This window comes from Panthera leo, chromosome F3 (genome assembly GCF_018350215.1).
Source record: "Panthera leo isolate Ple1 chromosome F3, P.leo_Ple1_pat1.1, whole genome shotgun sequence".
Lineage (NCBI taxonomy): Eukaryota > Metazoa > Chordata > Mammalia > Carnivora > Felidae > Panthera > Panthera leo.
In genome coordinates this window covers 55861586-55882211 of record NC_056696.1, presented here as the reverse complement: position 1 = coordinate 55882211, position 20626 = coordinate 55861586, and the positions used below count along the sequence as shown (strand labels likewise).

The 20626-nt window shown below is 46.7% G+C and overlaps 1 protein-coding gene and 1 long non-coding RNA gene across 5 annotated transcripts in view; one reads left to right on the top strand and one right to left on the bottom strand.

Annotated features, from left to right (window-relative positions):
• TGFB2 (transforming growth factor beta 2) overlaps positions 1–20626 on the bottom strand; it is an 81776-nt gene that overhangs the window by 43226 nt on the left and 17924 nt on the right. The window lies entirely within an intron of this gene.
• LOC122211884 lies at positions 576–10768 on the top strand. Of its 2 annotated transcripts, none has more exons than XR_006198883.1 (3): positions 576–1059; positions 1816–2091; positions 10694–10768. It is a non-coding gene; the product is annotated as an uncharacterized LOC122211884 (long non-coding RNA). The 2 variants fall into 2 exon arrangements; XR_006198882.1 differs by lacking the exon at positions 10694–10768 and adding an exon at positions 8169–8626.

Genomic DNA, 20626 nt, shown 5'->3' with positions numbered 1-20626 from the left:
TGATTTACTTCCTTTCTGCTTGACTGTGCTCAGAAATTTTGAAGCCAGTTCTGAAGTCTCCCCGCCCGTATTTCTTTCCTTTTCCAAGCAAACATCCTCACTTCCTTTCATTATTTTTCACGAAAGCCTTTTACTTTCGTGGATGTTTCCTCTTTGTTCCAATCTTAAACTCCTATCCTTCAATCTGAACATAATCCCCAAGGCAGAACAGAGGAGACCTATCACCTCCCTTACTGTGGGAGTTACATTTTTATTAATGCATCCCAACAATAAGTTATCCTTGCTCTCTTTTTTTTTTTAACATTTGCACTCATATTTTCTGTGTGTTTTTAATGCATAATAAATTACAAGTCTTGGGTCTTTTCCATACAAACTGTTTTACAGACGCCATTGTCTTATTTCTTACACCCTGAGGCTTTGTGTGTGTGTGCAAATTTTACAATCATTCCACCTTTCTTCAAATACCCCTACTTATTTGACTTGATTCCTCATTTCAGGTACGCTGAGATGGATTTGAAATCTGATTTGGCAAGCCTGTGCATTCATTTGTTAAATGATATTGCAGAGGACAGAATCTTAAAATCAGAAAGCCACTTGGCATATATTTCATCAAATCCCCTACATTCACAGGTCATGAACAAAGTTCCTAAACTTTGCTTGGGTGAATACAGACGTGAATCTGTTCTAGAACTTCTTCCTTTGAGGTGTCTCCACTGTGGCAGGCATCATCACTGTGCCACTCATCTCTGTGGGGACAGCCAAGTGCATGGGAAGGGGCCCCCCGATGCCACACAATCACCCACTTAGTGCCACAGAGGTTTCCGTCTGCGCAGTGGCACAGTTTGCTCAAGGCGGATCAGCAGGCCAGCTGTGTCCAACTGCAGATCACCAAGTAAGTGGCCAATGGGACACAGCTGAGGAAGGTTCTGGAACCCACCTCACCGCAGAATGCCGATCTTCTATGAATCAGCACTCTGAGGGTTAGTTTCCAAAGCTGCATGGAAGTTCTGAATTGTTCTTCGTGCTGAACGCCAGCCCTGGATCTCAACTATAACAATGGTAGGGAGTAAGAATTGCTTTGAAGGAATTTTTAGTTATCAGATATTCTTCTGAGTATTTCAGAAGATGGCCACTCAGTACCTTGCGAAAAAATATTAGAGTTTCAAAGGATGGTGCTTTCCTTGGGTTGGTAGATGTATTCAGTAAGGGTGTGTACTCTTTCCCCATCCTGTTTGTACTGGCAACACAGCTATGGGCAATTAAGATATGGGACCATACAGGAATTATAGGAATCCAGATTAAGTGCGGTGTGCATGCGTGCTGGAATGGAGCCTCGGGTGTTAGGCGTGTTTTAAGAAATCGTGTTCATTTGGGTGCTAAGCAACTTTCTGTTCAAGGAGGGGCCACCATTTTGCGGGAGGAGAAGAAACCATCTTTACAACAGGAAATCTCCATGGCAGAACTAGAGCCACAGCTGAGTAGTTTAAAATGTTTGAGTATGGTTATTTTTATGTAAGTGTCTGAGAGCAAGCCCAATGGTTTAGCGTCAATCCCATGATTTGGGTGTACAGAGGCTATAAAATATATGAAATTTAGCCTGCTCTTAGGGACTTAGAACTGATGGAACAACAAGATCCAGGACGTCCAAAGAGTTAATCCAACCCATCCACTTTCTTTTATACCCCCTGCAAAGATGGAAGGGGCTGCAATTTTGAGAAGAGAGAGAGAATTCTTAAGAAGAAGAAGAAGAAGAAAAGAGGTTCTCCTCTTTAGGAAAGCCTAATCTTACAGCTCTCTAATTTTTCTTTGTTCCAGAAAACATCAGAAGTCTTTCTGACAAAGGGTCAAAACTCAGGTGGTTTCTGAAGCTTTCTCTATCTACTCTGTTTTCTCACGGCACAGGACAGATGCTTCTCCTCAGTCCCAAGTCAGCGGCTCTCCTCCACTTCCTCAAAAGCATTTACTAAGTCCCCTTTAAAGAAGAGCTCTTTGAACAAGGCTGGTGCTTCTTAAATGAAAGCAAACAGAAGTCCCAGAGAACCGGAGTGGTATCTACTCACGTGCTTAACCAGAATAAAATAGCACACGAAGGTAAAGAGATTGGGTATACAAAGGTAGCAGAGGGCTACATAACGTACATCCAAATGTACCTTAAAGTCAGTGGAATAACTGTTGCCATGTTAGGGGGAGTGGGTTATGCCTTTTTAGATGCCTATTTCTTGTCATTTTGCACTGATTTCATTAAGCTGCTTTTTAAATGGAGATATAATTGACATATAACATCATATTAGTTTCAGCTGTAACTTGAGACCATTTTAAAAGGCTAGACAACATATCTGAAAGACTTCCCTGGGTCTTGTCTCCGTTATTATTGCTGAATAGCTATTTTTAGTGCCAAGAGCAGAAACATCTTCCTCTAAAAGCACAGCAGCCCGGGGGTGCCAGTGCAGAGAAGGGGCCAAGATGCAGAAAGGGACTGATGTTCATTTCAGGCAGCCACCTTGGGGACCGTGATATACCATGACCTCTGTTAACTGGGACTCTGAGGAGGAATGAGACAGAGAGGAGCAGGAAGAGACTCATGTCCCCCAGTTTCAGCAGGAGATGTGCAACCTCTTTAGAACCCTCTGCTCTCTTCCATGGTGGGGAGGGAGAGACTGATCACAGGCAGCTGCTGCGGTGGCCGTCACAAAGACTTTGAGGCACCTTTTGACCGTCAGCCTCAATGACAAAATCATTTTTCAGAGTTCAGAGAGAGTCTGGGAGTTTATATAAATAAATGTGTGTGTGTGTGTGTGTGTGTGTGTGTGTGTGTGTGTGTGTGTATTAATTCTGAGAAAGAGCAGGGGAGGGGCAGAGAGAGAGAGAGACACAGGGAGAGAGAATCCCAAGCAGGCTCCATGTTGTCTGCAGAGCCTGATGTGGGGCTCAATCCCGTGAACTGTGAGATCAGGACCTGACCTGAAATCAAGAGTTGGACGCTGAGCCGGCTGAGCCACCCAGGCGCCCGTACAGCACTCTAGAATTTCCCTTTGGATGTGGAGCACCAGCTGTGAGCTCTCTTCCCCTAAGATGGCCTCACAGAGGCCATTCTGCTTGGACAGGCAATCAGGGCAGCCCAAACACAGATGGACCTTTACAAACTCCAACTGATCCCTTTGCTAATTTTTTTTTTTGAAACCAGCTGACCACACATTATGCTTTTGTTGTAGGAGGGAAGCTAGGAGGGCTCAAAAAGGCAAATATGGCTTCTCTAGAATGCTGTAACTCTACCCTATGTCTCATCTCACACCCACTGCTCTGTGGGTGCACTGCGTCCTCTAACTATGGATTCTAATCTTGCAGAACACATAGATGTGTGGCTCTGCTCTTGGTGGACCTTCCAGGCTGCATTCATTTCTTTTTTTTTTTTTTAAGTATATTTATTTATTTTGGAAGAGAGAGAAAGTGTGAGTGAAGGAGGGGCAGAGAGAGAGAGAGAGGGAGAGGGAGATAGAGGAAGAGAGAGAGAGAGAAAGAGAGAATCGCAAGCAGGCTCCATGCTGTCAGCACAGAGCCTGACGACGTGGGGCTCAAACTCTAAACTCTTGAACAGTGAGAACATGACCTGAGGCGAAGTCGGATGCTTAACTGACTGAGAAGCCCCTGGCTGCGTTCATTTCTATGAAGAATAACACTGAGCAGGTGGGTGATAAGGGGATGGGGTAAGACCAACAGAGACATGAACTTCACGGCATGTTTGGCACCCTCGAATATCTTGGAGGAGGATCCCAGAACCCTAAAAGTACTTTAGAGAGAGAGGAAGACGGCCAGCATGGAGTCAGTGTTATTTTCCCAGCCTTCAATCAGACCAGCTTTTCTCCTAAGTCCAGGGTAGGAAGCGAAAAGGTCGAGTGGGAATGGGTCTCAGCGGTGCCCATTTAGGCTGGGAAGGGGCGTAAGGTGCACAACGAGGGAGGGGCTTTGCAGAAATGAGACTGAAGAGACCGCGGTACAGTTTGTCCACGGCCCTCACTGTGGCGCATCAGCAAACCCTTCAGGTCTCAGTTCCTCCACACCTAAGAGGATGCTGGGCTTGGGCTCCACGCTTCCGTCTAAGGCTGGGAGAGTCCCTGCCTTCCGCTGAGGTTGCTGGGCTTTAGAAAGCACGGACTCGGCTACAGCTTGGCATGCCTTTTCTAGAAGGTCGGGCACCACGGGGCCAAGCAAGCTCGCCTCCATGCTTCCCCATCCTCTCCTCCCTCTTAATCTCCAACCACCGATGTCTCTACAATAACGTCCAATAACTTCAAAGAGACAACCTCACGACACGACTGGCTTTGTGACCCTGTGACCCCAGCTTCACGGGCCCTCTGCCATCTGTCCTCCCTCCCGCCCCTGCCACAGTATATTCTGCCCTAAGTGCACCTGTGATTTCCCAACCGGCCAGATGCCGACCCACCACCACACCCACACCCCTGCTGCATTACTTCTTCTCCCAGAAACCCTTGGCATTTGGCAAATTCTATGCTGGAAGGTCCAACCTTGGTGCCTCCTCTCCTCAGAAGAAGTTCCAGCTCTTCCAGAGCGAAATCGATTTCTCCCCTCTTTGTGCCCCAACGGCACTGGTGGTATCGTATATCATAGCCAGCTCTTCACATTTTTTACCCCATAAGATGTGAGCAGCGTGAGGGCAAAGACTCAGGCTCATTTCTGTTTTTAATGAGCTAATGCCAACTCTTGCCTCTAGGAACTGCTGTGAAGGGTTAGATAAAATAATGAATAGGAACATAACAAGTAGCCAAAAAAACGTAAGGTCATATTGTAAATGACCGTCCAGAGTAGCAGCAGGAAAGCTGTATCTACTCCAGGAGACTAGTGTCAAGGAGACTCTTCCAACCAGGAAGAAAGAAGAGGTCCCATATGTCAAAACTGCAGCTGTACCCAAAACCCTGGGGACGGGAGCCATCCTTTTCTCTGCTTTCCGGAATCGAACGCACACCCTCAGTGCAGCCCTCGGGTCTGCCTCTGCTGTTCAGTTTACAACGACGAGAATCAGAGACCTGTGGGCACAGGGGAGCCCGATTCAATAGGACGTGTCTTAGAAAACCACACTCGGTTTCACCAGATTTGCTGACCCCCCGGCTTACTCCCATCTACACCAGGGGTAGAAGGAGATTTCTAGTGATTCTGCTATTAAAAGTACCCACGTTCGCATACCACTTACAAAACATTTTCTTGCACACAATCTTTTGAAACCTAGTGACATCTCATGTAAGTACCGTCTGTTGACAGCATCTGCTCTGTGTTAGATCATCCCACCCGTTGCGGCTCCCAGGGTATAAGTGAAAGGACTGGGGTTTACAGGCAAGCCACTTGTGAAGACAGCCAGAACAGAGAAGGGGCCAGAAATTGCAAACCGAGTCTCTCTGTTCCCAAGTCCACCCTCTATCCGTGGCCCCACGTCTCCTTCCGATAAAGGTCTGTTCTGTAGTACTTTAAGGACCAGGCGGTGGAAAGTCCCAGAACAACCCAAGCTCATTCAAGCCTTCCATGGGTCGAACCTATCCACAGAGGAAGCTGGTAATTTGGGAGCAGTCTTACGACAGGAGTCAAGGAGAGATGGCAGAACCAGATGGCCTTTCAAAGGCGACCCCCCTGAGGATCTGCACACTATGCTGAAGTTTATCAAACCAGCCTGGTACGAGCAGTTGGAACGTTCAGTTTTCCTAAAGAGGACAGAGGGAGGGGTCAGACACCCCAAGAGTTCAGAGACTGAACTCGTAAAAAGCCTCATTTGGATTTTGAAGGAGCCGCTCTGAGGTCTGGGTCACAGCTCCTTCTCACCAGCGGAGGACCCGCTGTGTGTGTGATTTGCTAGCCCCGGACCCAACGCTGTCTGCTGTAGCTCAGTGGGGAGACTTTGACCTTCGCCTTGACATACGGTTTTATCAAAACGCTTCGGTTAAAAACTCCCAGACTGTACAGGGAAGGGGATGGGTGGTTTATGCCATTTCTTAGTAAGAATTCCCATTTGCCTCTGAAGCGGTGTTGCCTGGGGGACGACCCCATAGCCTCTCTGTGCCTGGCGAACTTGTGACTCATTCACAGGGCTCCAGTTAGGTTCAAATAGGGTGATGTTTATGCAAGCGTTTTGTCCAATGTAAAGCGACAAATAAGCGTAAGGTGACAGAGCTTAAACTTATTTTCAGGCGTCACTGAAGAAGTTCAGGCCGTCCACACACCGGGAAGTCATTCCAAGATAACAAGCATTTGCTTACAGTACCTTATCGAGTCCCCTGGAAATAACTTTGGAGATAGATCTCTCGCTCTGCAGATAAGTAAACTGAGGCCCAGAGCTTGAGACCGGACAGCACTAACAAGCGATTACCAAGCCCAGATCCTGACCCCTGACAGGTGTTCTTTCCACTCAACACATCACCTCAGACTTGGGAAGGGTTCGTGCAGATTTCAAGGCATAGACAGATTAAGTGCTGTATCACTGGTCACACAGGTAGTCAATGGCGCAGTCGAAGAAGGGTCTTACAACGGACCAGTTGTACTGCATCACTTCAAAAGGTAACACCAGCCCGTATTACACACAATCCTGTTCATAATAATGGAGTATTTAACATTCTTGCTTTTCTCGGCGTTTCAAATCTCCCACATACCTGCAATGCTTTTCCATGTCAAGTTTTTCTAATTCTATTCTCACACACATAGGTATGTTGATTCTCTACATGAAAAGGATTATAACTTTTTAATCCTATAAACCAATGAATAACCAGGTGCAGTCATTAAAACTAAGAAAAGTACCCAATGACATTTAATTCCTTGTCTCTTACTTTCTCCTTTTTTTTTTTTTTTAATGAATTAAGAGGTCCTGGAAGAGGAAGAGGGGAAAGCCCCGCAAATTACTTTATATGATTTAAATAAACTTTCTGTAGATCTCATCCCTATGGAACTGACACACCACCACAAAATTGTCATGTGTGACAAAAACTCCCCGATGCCAAAATGAAGGAAAGGGTGGAGGGGAGGCATTCTAGGTCATTTCACAATTCTCGGGATGCTCCAGAATGTGGTACTTTTTTGTCAGTACGTGTTGACTCTCTACCTTTTTAGGTGGGGAAATCCAAAGGCAATATTTTTTTTTATTTAAAAATGCCCTTCAAAGAAAGTTCTTCAGAAGCCTGTGGTTAATTCTGTTGCAATTTCTAACTCCTTGAAACCTGACTCATGAAACATATCACCAAATTTTGTGAGCCCTCTGACATGCACTTTTGTTGAAATTCGTCCGTAAAAAACTCCCAAACATCATAGTTAAAGGGATGAGCAGTTTCTGCAAGGATTTTCTAGTTGCCTCTGAAGCCATTACGAGCCTGAGAATCTCCTTCCTGCAAGTTACCAGCTTTCCCATCAAAAAGAAAGGGACCTCCGAAGGACAAATTAACACTCCTGTCATTACAGTTCAGAATGTTATTGTATTTTTGTTAGTGTAGGTTTATATTTACAATGGATGATACATTTTTTTAAAAGACACATGCTTTCCAGCCTTGCATTCTGAAACCTCCTAAAAATCCCTTACAAATCCCAGGAGGATTAAACATGGAAAAAACAGGGATTTCAGATTCTGTCTACACGTGAGGTTCTTTTGCACTCACAGTGTTCCAATTAAACCCCTGTTTACATCATAAATCCAGTTCTGCAGCTTTCCTGGAATATCCACGGGCAGAATCCAAAAGTTTAAGACTCTTTCACAAGTTTTCTTTCCTCCTGGTGGAGAGTTGCCTTTCCATTTGCTGTTTTACTCTTCCCTGAAACCCTTCTTTGTCATCTAATGTTGAATTTAAAACCCAGTTCTTTCCAAGAAGACTCTGAAAGCAATTTACAGTAGGTTCGTGTCATATCACAACCTCCTCACCCCCATAAAGACTTCTTTCCAAACACCGAGAGGATGACGGAAAAGACTGACAGCACGCCATACCTCCATACGCCCCCAGTGCTTGGAAAGGAATGTCCGCGAAGCTGGGAGCTCCCCCAGAGACTAGAGGTAGCCGTTTGAAGATGGTCTCGCACGGTTTGGGGAGCCGGGGTTGGTAACTCCGGTCCTCCTTTGCCTGATCCCGGCTCTCTTAGCACTGGCTGCGTCACTGCAGACCGGTCACCCTACTATCTCCTGCTTTTAGGTTTCAAATGATGGACTCAGTTTCCTGTGTCCAGATGTGCCACAGGACCCAGTGGCACTGAGAAGCCAGGGGAGAAAAAAAGCTAAATTTCCGCAGAGAATGAACCTGACTACCTCCTTTGCGTTGGAAGTGAAGCCGGGTGCTCACAGCCCGTCCCCGGACCAGTCCGGCATCGGCAAGAACCAGTGCCTGCTGAAGTCTCGAGGTCTGTTTCTGCACGGACGACACTACCAGGGAGCTTCATTTCCCCTTTACTTTTATGATTTTTCCATCTTCGGCTAAAACCACTCCTTTCGGAGTGAGATTCAACCCAAGCACAATCCCCCAAAGCAACAGGCACGGTGGTGGAATAAAGGCTCTCGCACGGGGCCTCAGGGCCTTCTTGGCTCTTCTGTGGATGTTTCCAGCCTCATTGGAAGACAGCCCCGAGCACTACGGGGCGGAGGTGAGGGTGGGAGTGAGGGGCTGCTTCCCTGGCCATGGCTGAATTTCCTGACGCTGCACCACCCGCCGCGCACCCCCCTCCCCCGCCCCGCCCCTGCCAAATCACAGCTATGTTGAGGGTCCTAACGGCAGAAATGCCCATCTGGTAAAGGCAGAAAGAACTGGAGCCAGCTTTCCCCATCTCCTTTCGCTGACCTTGGGGATCTTGTTCTCGGCACCATTTACTCATCAGATGAAGTGATAACGAAACTAAAACACGGGACATTATACGTGTATTTCTCTGGCAACGGCTGCTCCCTCTGATTTGGGAATAACGCTCGTCCGCTCCAGCCTGCAACTCCCCACGGGTGCACACGTGTACACACACACACACACACACACACACACACCCCTAATAAAGTATCTCATTTACTAGCTCTGTTTATCGACATACGGGGTTCAGGACGGGCTGTCTGCCTCAAGCCCCTTCTCTTTTCGGAACAGCACACAACGCTGCGCTTGCCCAGAGCTTTGGGGTTTGCTTTTGTCCGTAATCTTGGTGCTGGCAGCTAATGGAGACTCTCGCTTTAGCACAAGGAGACTGAAGTTTTGTGATTCGGCCGGCCCGGAGTCCACTCCTGGCCTTGCCACCGAAAAGCCGGCCTTGGGACAAATCTCTTCGCTCCGTTAGGCCTCAGTTTCCTCATTTGTAAAATGTGACTAACACCCAGTTGGAGGGTGGCTGGGAAGGCCAGAGGAAGGGAGAGTCAATGGGGGGGCTCGTCTGACCCGGCTCGGCCGCCCTCACCCCTTGCTCTTAGCCAGTTTCACTTAAAGTCAAAATACGGACAGACCTTGGAACACAACCCGGGCAACCCACTTCAGCCTTGAAGACTGCACGCTCCCCATCTGCGGAATGGAGATGACACAGCGTCTCCCGCAGAGCCATGGGGGTGCAACAGGATTGGGACCTGAGCCTGGCGCTCGGTCAGCACCCCAGCACGCGGGTTGGGCCTCTATCATTTTTTCCCGGACTCCAAGTTCGTCAGCAAAAGGGCCGTCCCTGGCAAATGTCTGTTCACCTTCCGCGCTACCTACTCATTCAGAGATTCCCCTGAACACCCAGCTCCCTTCCAGGCGGCCTGCCCCGCCCCCAATTCGGCTCAGCTCTGCTCCTCATCACCAGATGAAGCAAAAATCTGGTAAATATTACACTTACAAGGTAACAGGTCTGGAATGCTTGGCATCCCGGGCCGAGTGCTGTTACTTGTTGGCCCCAGACACGTATATGCTGCAGCCCAGGGCCAAACTACATTTGGCTGCTTTGTGCAATTCAAATAAAGATATTAAAAATCCTCCAAGTCTATAAACATTCGTACTGTTTGCTAATCAAAGGGCTACGTTTCTTTCTATTTTTTTTAAAGCCATCTGAAGAGAACTTGGCACGCGGATTGCTCTTTTCTGTTTAGAACGCAAGGAGCACTGTGCATATGTGTGCCACATAGGCTTCCAATATACATAGACACATGATTTATCTATTTTAGTCCAAATGGACTCTACTTCCAGAGTGGACTGCCTTTCCCCAAAACAACAGACCTAAGCAACTTTCATTCCAGAGTCTATATCTGTAAGCATCGCAACAAAAGTCACTGCTTTTGGGGCGCCTGGGTGGCTCAGTCGGTTAAGCCTCCGACTTCAGCTCAGGTCACGATCTCGCGGTCCGTGAGTTCGAGCCCCGCGTTGGGCTCTGGGCTGACACCTCAGGGCCTGGAGCCTGCTTCCGATTCTGTGTCTCCCTCTCTCTCTGCCCCTCCCCTGTTCATGCTCTGTCTCTCTCTGTCTCAAAAGTAAATAAACGTTAATTAAAAATAATAATAATAATAAAATAAAAAAAAAAAAAGAAAAGTCACTGCTTTTGGGTCACATGATTGGTGACTGATAGGAGCTTCTAATTCATGGAGGTGACAGCTATGGGGGGTATGTGTCCTGTCTCTACCACTTAACTGCTGTTGAACTTGGGCAAGTTATTTAATCTCTCTCTGTGCCTTGATTTCCTCCTATGTTGAATAGAGACAATAATAATACCTATCAATTATTGCCAGGATCAAATGAACCAATATCTCTGAAGTGCTTAGAAAAGTCCCTGGAGTACAAGAAGCACTACATAAGTATACGCAGTAAATGTTATTGTTGTTGCCATTATTGTTATTATTGACCAAATACCAAGTGTAAATAAAAGACAGAATATAAAGATCCTAGCAAAGGGTAACTTGTTCCTTAAGCAGAAGAAGCTAAATGCGATTAGACTTTACTAGGCCTTCCTTTCTCCACTAACAACAAGTAGAGGAAAATGGTAAAATTAGATTATATCACAGCCAGCGACTTAAAGTTGGACTTCACCAATTCAGATGTCAGGACTGAACTTTTCTCAGTCATAAGAACAGAAAAAAAAAATGCCATTTTTTTCTTATTTTTCAGTTTCTTATGTATTTATTTTTGAGACACAGACAGAGAGGGAGGGGAGGGGGGTAGAGGGGGAGGGAGAGGGAGAGGGAGAGGGAGACACAGAATCCCAGGCAGGCTCTGCGCTGTCAGCACAGAGCCCAACGGGGGGGGGCTCGAACTCACAAACCATGAGATCATGACCTGAGCCAAAACCAAGAGTCAGACACTTAAACAACTGAGCCGCCCAGGTGCCCCTAACCTCAGAATTTTTAAATAAAACCTCGTCCCAGATGGCCACCTTGAGAAAGCACACGAGAGGTGGCTTTGAGGCGCAGGTAGGAACAAAGAAAGGGGCAACATTTTCCTAAGGATAAAGACAATGTCGCACACTCTCTTGGTTTGCTTTTGCAATTAAAGGTAAGAGTGAGGCTTTACTTCCCCCATGGGTGACAGAAGGTCATGTTTCAAGGACACATGGGTGACAGAAGGTCATGTTTCAAGGACAGCTCGAGCCTGCTGGCAGACATCCCTCTGGCTCACTGGCCCTGGAAGGTGCTGCTTGAGCCGGTGATGACCATGGGCCCAAACAGCAAGCAGGTGAAGGCTACCTTTGTGCCCTTTCTACACCTGTTTGTCTCTTACCCTTCTCGTCCCCTCCCTGCGTCCCCCTGGCTCCCTCCACCCCTCCTAGTACATCCACAGCTCTTGCTGTTCATTCAGGTCCCTTCTGTGTAAGAAACAGAAGAGACAAGCACTACCACATAGACAATGAACTAGAACTAAGGAGATGGTGGCAAACAGGGGGCCCCCTGCTCACGTTACCGAGGAACAGTTAGAAGCCAATTATAGTAGTTAGAGAGACGGAAGGAATTTGTATCCAACAAGACCCTCTGGGACCTCGGACTGCATCCTTTGGAGGCATCTATCTCGCAACCCCATGACGTGGGGTAGACTTTCTCTCTGGCCACAGCTGGACAAGGTAGAGGAGAGGACCGGGCTTCCCGGGGGTCAGCAGGGGCAAAGCTATACCACCAAGGCTCAGGCACCAAGCAACAGAACAGGACTTCTGTTCTTTGTACTTGAAGAAGCCTAAGTCTCTCTCCATATAAAGTATATTAGGGGGAGGAGCACTGAACTGAATGAATCACAGTGCTGATTTGGGGGTGGGGTTGGTGGGGAGGGATGTCCTTGTGGTTAACCACATTTTACTGGGGTTTTTTATTGATTGCAGTTGTATTGAAAGAGACATGAGTCAGACATACCATATCCGAAGCCACGTATGGCGCTGGGTTCTAATGGAATTTCAATGTAGGAGAATGTCACGGACTGTACTATGAAATGTGAAAAGCTTTGTTATCGACATAGACCTCGTTTGCTTCTGTCCTTCAACGGCTGAAGAACAGGCTGAGTTTTTTCTAGTTCCCTTCTCCTTGTAAGGCTGTGGCTATTTGCTGCTGAGGTACACACACTGTTCTGTGGACAAGTACAGGTGGCTTCTCTTAAAAGGTGGTTTCGTTAACCAACCACCTTGCCCTTGTGCTACCATTGTCCTTTGTTGTAAATATCATTCAGCAATTTTCTACGATTCTGCTTCGTAGAGGGTTGTCAGTGTATAGACCTGTCCCCACAAGCAGGCTTACAAGTTACTTGAGGGCAGATGTAATAGAACAATAGCAATTTAAAAATTACAGCAATAAAAGGAACATGACTTGTTTGGAAAGGCGAACCATCCATCACGTACCCCACAAGGATTATCCCATTTTGGTGGAAGATAAGAAACTGAGGCTTAAACAGGAAACAAGCCCAACCCAACATACGGAACTAGAAACAGTGCCACCTCGACTGTACCCGGATTATGTGACCCCAGCGTATTCCTCTGGGCCGTGCGCACTGCCTCTTCCAGGAGGGACCCACTTTTTATCCACCTGTGTGGTTCAGGTACCAAGCCCTTGGGGCACTATCTGCTCAGTAAATATTTACCGAATTAAACTGAAGAAAACAAAAATTTTCCACATCAGTGTTTTCAGGGACAAGCCAGGCAGGGATTAGAGACACAACAAGGGAGGCAGATGTACCCACTTCATTGCAGAAAGAGTTAACAACACACATAGTCCTTTTAGGCAAGTTCTGAGAGCTTCAAGCCCTCCGGAGAAGACAAAGAATGTCATTCTGCCTTACTTACTTCCATCAATTTTTAAACAGTATCTCTGATATTATTTCCTCTTATCAAAGTTGCTGGCACTTCTTAAAATTCTTTTCGTAGACTTTTTAAAAAGTGTATGCTTGGTTTTCTCAACGTATGGAAATTGGATATTAAAAAACATGGGCTGGAATTTATGGTTTCTCTATAGTTCTCAGGATACAAAAGCTAGAAAGTGAAGATGTCACTGATCACCCTGAAATGAATGAATGGATGAATGAATGATGATGGTTTACTTAGCCCCTACCCTGTGCAAGTTATTTTCATGTATTCTTTTTTTTTGAAGCCCCATTAAGAAGCAGATTTTTAAAAACTCGTTCTCATTTTAGAGAAGAGAAAGATGAGGTTCAGAGAAGGTAGCTGACTTGCCCGATATTACACAGTTAGGATTTTATCCAGGTCTCTTTTATGCAAAGCCTGTATTTTCTTTCTATTATATCATAGACTAAGTGCCACACTCAAGAGTCATCTTTGGCTCATGTGTGAGTCACTTTCTTGGCTTTATCAACCATAGGTTAGGATCAAAAAAACCAAAGGCTGTCATCTTCACAAGTTTAAAGGAAGGGACCACCGTCTGTTATAACAAAGCAAAAGAAACAGAGAGGCCCATTATATGAACCCGTCTGTCTAGACAGATGACTAAACAGGGGTCCCTCCAGGGTTAGACTTGAATTTCCTCCGTTCAGCCTGTTGGATATTTAGCAATAAAAAAAAAAAAAAAAAAGAAAGAAAGAAAGAAAGAAAGAAAGAAAAAGAAAAAAGAAAAAAGCGCTGCTTAAAGGCTGTAGTGCTAATCCACCCCCTTCTACGCTACCCAGAGAGTAGTTTAAAAGTCATTCCAGTGCAGCCTGCATGTGTTAAAGTTTCAAGCAGAAATCAGATTGAGACAAGAAGGGCCCTAAAAATACTTGTGCTGTCTGGCTAAAGACCCAAGAACACAGGCCTAACCGTCCCTTTATAACTCCAGTGACAGCAGTGTGAACTCGCAGAGGGAGCAGGGTGCAATCCAGGTGTCCCCGTAGGACTCTGCACGGCAAGCCAGCATCAGAGTGGGGCTTCTCCTCTTTCACTCCGGCTGGGAGGTAGCTCCTCCTCCTGCTCCTCCCGTGCCCTGGGGACTCTGCCCTTTTTCTAACTTATAATATGAAAGACACTACTGCCAGCTGACGAACAAGTCAGCCTCCTTTCATCAAGGCTAAGAGAGATAAGCAGAGGCTGGTGATGTTTTCAAGCCCGTTAATATTGCTACGCTTTGTGTACAGAAAGGTCTTCCAGGTAGGCAATTAGGAGTTGGCTACCAGACTATGAGGCCCCAGGCAGAAACTGGAAGCTTACCCGTTAACTAAGATCTTTCTCATCTCCCCAAGAAATCCTTAGCAACATGGAAGGCACTGTTTCAATCATGGCCCGTATTTGCAAAATTCATTCACTCCCTCATTTACCAAATATTTACTAGGTGCCCGAATCTACAACATTCTTTCATATGTATGGGGATAGATAGGACTGCCAGGAACAGGTGGTAGAATCTCTAGGGGCTTGGCCTGGTACCATTCTGGACTTTTAACAGGCATTCAAGGATAAACGCAGCAGTTGAAGTAAGGACTCAGATTTACCAGCCTGCAGAAAAACAACAACGATAACCACAGAAAGGTTGTTCTAACCAAGGAACAAAACGAGAAACGCCCGGATTTTGTATTCCACAGTCCAGTGATTCCGCGATCTGGACAGCAGAAGAACTACAAGGAGGCACCACACTTCATGGGAGTTCACATTACAAGAAACCATTTCCATTCCCCAAATGGGGAACACGGAACACAGACGCGCTAAACTCGGAAGTCACCACCTAATTCCCACATCCGTGTTCAAGCCCTCAGGTTCTGGCGCGTGCCTTGAACTTTCCTAGGTTTTTAGGAGCGAAATACTGTATTTAAGGGAAAAGAACAAAGACATCCAAACATATCATTTTGTCTTTTTTCAAAAAAGAATAATTTCTTAATAATATAGACACATATTATTCTCAGTGAATGCCCCTTTTCTGACATCTCATCCTTTCATCCAAAATTTTATATTTAAGTTTATCATCTCAGGGGCCTGACTGATAGGATGAGCTTTGGAGTCAGAGAGACCAAGTTCAAGTTCTGGCTCTGTCACTTATTAGCTGGGTGACTGTGGGGAAATTCCATGATGCCTCTAAGCCTTGGTTTCCTTACCCATCAAACGGAGAATGATAATTGTGTTTACCTTATAAGGCTAATATTTAGCACAGCACCTAGTGTAGCTATTCGATAACCGATGGCCAGCGTTAGCATTATTTTTCACCTTAATTAACGTTACTAAAGACAGAAACTGCCCTCTCCCTCTACCAATACCCCTACTCAAACATATGCCTTTTCTTCATGCAGAAATTCACTCTAGGGAGCCTGGGTGGCGCAGTCGGTTAAGCGTCCGACTTCAGCCAGGTCGCGATCTCGCGGTCCGTGAGTTCGAGCCCCGCGTCGGGCTCTGGGCTGATGGCTCAGAGCCTGGAGCCTGCTTCTGATTCTGTGCCTCCCTCTCTCTCTGACCCTCCCCCGTTCATGCTCTGTCTCTCTCTGTCCCAAAAATAAATAAAAAACGTTGAAAAAAAATTAAAAAAAAAAAAAAAAAAAAAAAAAAAGAAATTCACTCTAGCTGGACAGAAAATCATAGTTTCAACGAAAGCTATGGAAACCCCCAAAACAGAGGTTCTCCACTCTAGCTGAACATTAGAATCACCTGGGGTTCTTTGGAAAACAAAAGATGCCCGTTCCTCCCCTGCCCCCACCAACTGAGTCAGAACTTCGGGAGGTGGCCCCCAGCATATCAAATGCCCCCTAGGTGACTCAGTGCGCAGCGACGCGGAGAATCTCGACACTACAGCCCTCAGACGGCGACCGAGGCGTCGACAGTCAATGCTTCCAATGAAGGGTCTGAGCACGGTGCTATCTGAAGTCCACGGCCAAGTCCCTGCCACAGGGCCAGCGAACCGGTAGGTTAGCTGTCCTTGGTGCTCTCCTGATCCCTCTCCAAAAAGACCGCCCTCTCCCTAACACTCACACTCAAGGCAACAAGCCCTGAAGCGTCGGTGGCCACAGTTCCAGAGGGAGCCGCCCTCCCGCTCCCCTGAGTGTGGGCAGCGGACAAGGTAAGTAGCAGCCTTGGAAAAACAAGCCACACTGACCAGGAAAACAGAGACGCAACCCCCGCTGCCGGCACCAAAGCATGCGAGTCAGCTCCACTTCAGAGCAAAGGTACGATCCAACTGAATATTAGAAAAACGTGGTCTGACCGTTTCGATTTCAGAGGATCCAAGACCAATTGTGACTCGAGTCAGCGGACAAAGTTCACATTCAGCAAAACAGCCCCAGCAGCTGCCCCAGGCACACAGCGGGCCGATTCAGAGACACAGATGTCCAGCCGTGCGCAAAACAATGCTTTCATTTTTTTCTGCTCTTTCCCACCACGGACCTCAAGGGCAGGATGGAAAAGCCCATCATCTGCGGCCACTAGGGACAGGCCGTGGAGATGATTATGAGCGTGCCAGACCAAGCCACCGAGCTTGCTCAGGGGCCATCAGCACGGACAGGCGGTTGTCACTGTGTTGAGAGTCACACGGGAGATGCCCCATGCCCGCAGGGTCATTCTCCATTTGCTCACTGGACACAGCAGGAGGGAGCACGAGTCTAAGCAACCTACCTAGTAGGTCGCTGTCAGGAGACCAAGGTTCAGGTTGGACAGGATTCTAGGCAACCACACGGCACGTGACGTTTCCATTGTCAAACGGGCACGGAACTCACACGCATCTTGTGACCTACTCTCCTGGGACGCAGCCTGGGTCTTACTGGGGACAACATCTATCAGATACTTCTGGGCGCGTCAGGACCATGGTGGCAGTCTGAAACCCTGAGGCTACGGGATGTCACTACACTACATGTTGGGGAGGCAAGCTTGAGTTTTAGGCTTTCCCGGACATACGTAAGTTTCACCTAACACATCAGGGCTTCCTTCAAAAACCCAGTACTTGCCAACTGCGCCATTTACACCAGATAAAAATGGAGAATGACATTTATGTCTGTCTTATAAAATCAACCTACTAATTATTCAGCAAATATCCATTGTAAAAGTCCCCATAATTCCACAGACAAAGCAAGAGTGTGAATCCAATCACGTCACACACGCGATACAGAAAGTTTTTGACATGAATGAAATCTTTCTTCCTTCCCCAACTCCTCCACCTACACTGTGGTGAATGGTATCAGTGGTTCAAAATGTCTGCCCCTCTCCCCTGGGCCCATTGCCCCCTGGCATCCACCTTTGTGCTCCCTTCCTGTGCTGTTGAAATCAGCTGTGGCCAATGGAACCTGGGCATGGAAAACGGCCGTATCCCCTGGTCCAGCCAGGAGGTCAGCATGCCCAAGTTAGAGGCTGCTCTTTTACCTGGGTCCCGGAATGAGGATGTCATGGAGCAAAGCCACAGCCAACCCAAAAATCCTTATAATATGAGCGAGAGGTCAATTTTGGGGGTATGCCATTGAGAGGAAGACAAAAGCTCTAGATAGTGACCTTGAGCTTGTAAAATAATGCCATATTACACAGAGTCCCACGTGACCACAACACATCACCACCTAATGGATTTTATAGGCAACAGGCAAATTGTGTCTGCTGAATGTATCAGCCTTGGATAAGAAATACTTGATATAAAACTCCTATCCCCTAGGCTCAGTATTTCCAAGTGGGTCTCCTTAAGGAATGTATCAGTTTTTTCAAAGACCACACCAAGGGCTCTGCTGTTTCATGATTCATTAATATGGTAGTTATGCAAACTCAGAGAGGAAGGAAATAATACAAAAAGGGAAATCTCTTCCTTCCAGAGAGCATACACAGCTTCCCATTGCTGCTTGAGGACTGCCAAATGGTCATTTCAAAGGTTGTCCCTCAAGCGGCAGGTATCACCTCCCCCAGGAAGACCTCCTTCACCTCTCCAGGACAAGTTAAGCAATTCTTCTTATTTAGAATCGGGCCTCTTACTTAGCTAGAATCAACCATCTGGTGGTGGCTTTTTGGTCTTGCTTGGTTGGTTTGGTCTGCCTGACTTCCTCACTCAGTGACAGCCTCCCTGGGGATGGGATCCACACCACATTCCTCCATTTGTTGGCCTACCTAGCACGACACTTTGCCCACAGTAGACTGGATAGCTACTTCTCGTACGGACGGATGAAGGAGTAAGATCGACATGCCAGTCTTGCGGTTCAAAACTTAAAAGTTAGAAAGCCAACTCTGGTCCAACAGAAATGCTTTTCAACGAATAAGAGACACAGTTTTGCAAATTCCCTGGCTTATGACCTCATTTCAAAGTTTAGGCAAAGGCACTAGGCACATCTGGACACATCCAAATACGCTTCTAAGCCCAACTTTCTAGTTGACACGAGGAAAGGTAGTTTGTCCTTCTTTCAGGCCAGTACATCGTCCCCGATGAGTTTAGTGCCCCGTGTCCCTGGCCGCTGAGTCAAAGATGGCTGTGAAGAGGCATTACAGCGAGTATCAACTCTAGTTCTGCCATTCCACACTTGTCAGCACAGATGGGAGACCCAAGAGGTTATCTGAAAACACAGATAGCTTCTTCCCAGAAAAGAAAGGGCAGGTGAGTTGACGATAACTCAGGAATATTAATTTAAAACACTAAAAACAAACCATGCTCTATATACAGAACCCATGGTAGCCTGCCTATCAGATGATTACTAAATAAAGAACTCAGCACTATTGGAAATGCTTGATATAGTGAAGTTTCACGTGGAAATGCAGCTGCCAAACGGCCATCGCGATGCATTACGAAGACCTCCTCACTGCACCTCACGCCCCTACGTCAGTCACCCTGGGGACTATTCTCAACTTCACAGCCATCAGGACAACCTTGACTAAAACCACCGTCCTCCCTCTGTGGCTCAGAGGAAAAGCCACAGGCTTTACAAGGACCTGTCTGTCCAGTAACATCTCTCTCATCTCCTCTCCTAGGACCCTTTTGATCATCCTGGAACACGACCAGAGCAGCACTGGCTGTCCCCTCTACCAGAAGTGGTCTTTCCCACACAGCTCCAGGCTCCTCTCTGACCTCCTTCAAGCCTCTGCTTAAATGCCACCCTCTCCACGAACGCTTCCACGCCCAGCTTCTCTGAAATTCCAACTCCCCTCTCCAGCCACGACCCTGCTCCACGTTTTCCGCTCTAACGTTTTCAAAATTCTGCCATTCTTATTTCGTTTTTTAAAATGAATTATTTATCTTCCTCCAAAAGGTGGACCTCTCTAAGGACAAAGGTGTTTTGCTGTTTTATTCACTTATCAGGGTCACTAGCGCCCAGATCGGCGCCTGACGCACGGCAGACACTCGGTAAATACCGTAGCATGAACTAATATCATAAGAGTGTCCCGTTTCTACCTGTGCCTTCCCACAATCTCTGCATGCATTTGACATTCATTTCTCTCAAAACTGTACCTGTATTTGTAATGAATGTAGAGATCTTTTCATTAAAAGCTTTGGGGGGAAATAGTATTAATACCATCTGTGTTCATTCTTTGCATACTTTTCATTCATTTCATTCTTTTCATACTTCAATCGTGTGGGATGGTTGGTGATATAGTCCATGCAGAACCGAACATTTCTGTAAATAGTTTGATAGCCCCAAACCCTACAGTAGTTACAGAATATCCATAATGTGTGGCCGGATTCAAAATACTTACGGTTCCAAAACCACATCAGAATAACAGGAGGTATAGGACTGCATAGATACCAAGCAATGTATCCTTAACTTTTCTTTTCAATAGCTGGTCAGATGTGCACCTGCTCTACTACCTCTCGTTGAGAAAAACAGCATTTGGAAAGAGGAAACTGCCGTTACTCAAAGCTGAGTTTGGCTGAGAGAGTGAGAAGAGTTTACATTCCATTGTCGGCTAGATCCTTACCCCATGGAATGTCTGAGAACAGAATTCAGGCCATGAAGAGGTCGGCAGTGCTTTGATCCAACAGAACGTCAAGAAATTAAACACTATACATTGACTTATACGTTATATATGTCACTTACACATAATGCACGCGTTTTCCAAATTCTCCTTCCACTCACAGTTGCCCGGTTGAAGGCACCTGAGCGGAAAAATTCACCCCCAAGCATAACTTCCAAACTAGGCACCCATTACCCCGTGTGTCTAATTTATTTCCGTACGCACTCACCGCTCCCTCTGTGGTGAAGAGTGAGCAAGGGAAATGTGTGACACTATTGACAACAGCCCTACCTCGGTATCTGCACGCACGTGGGAGAATGGAAGGCGCGGGGCCAAGATTCTGCTGTGCCGTGCATTAAGGGTCCCACACTTGCAGAAC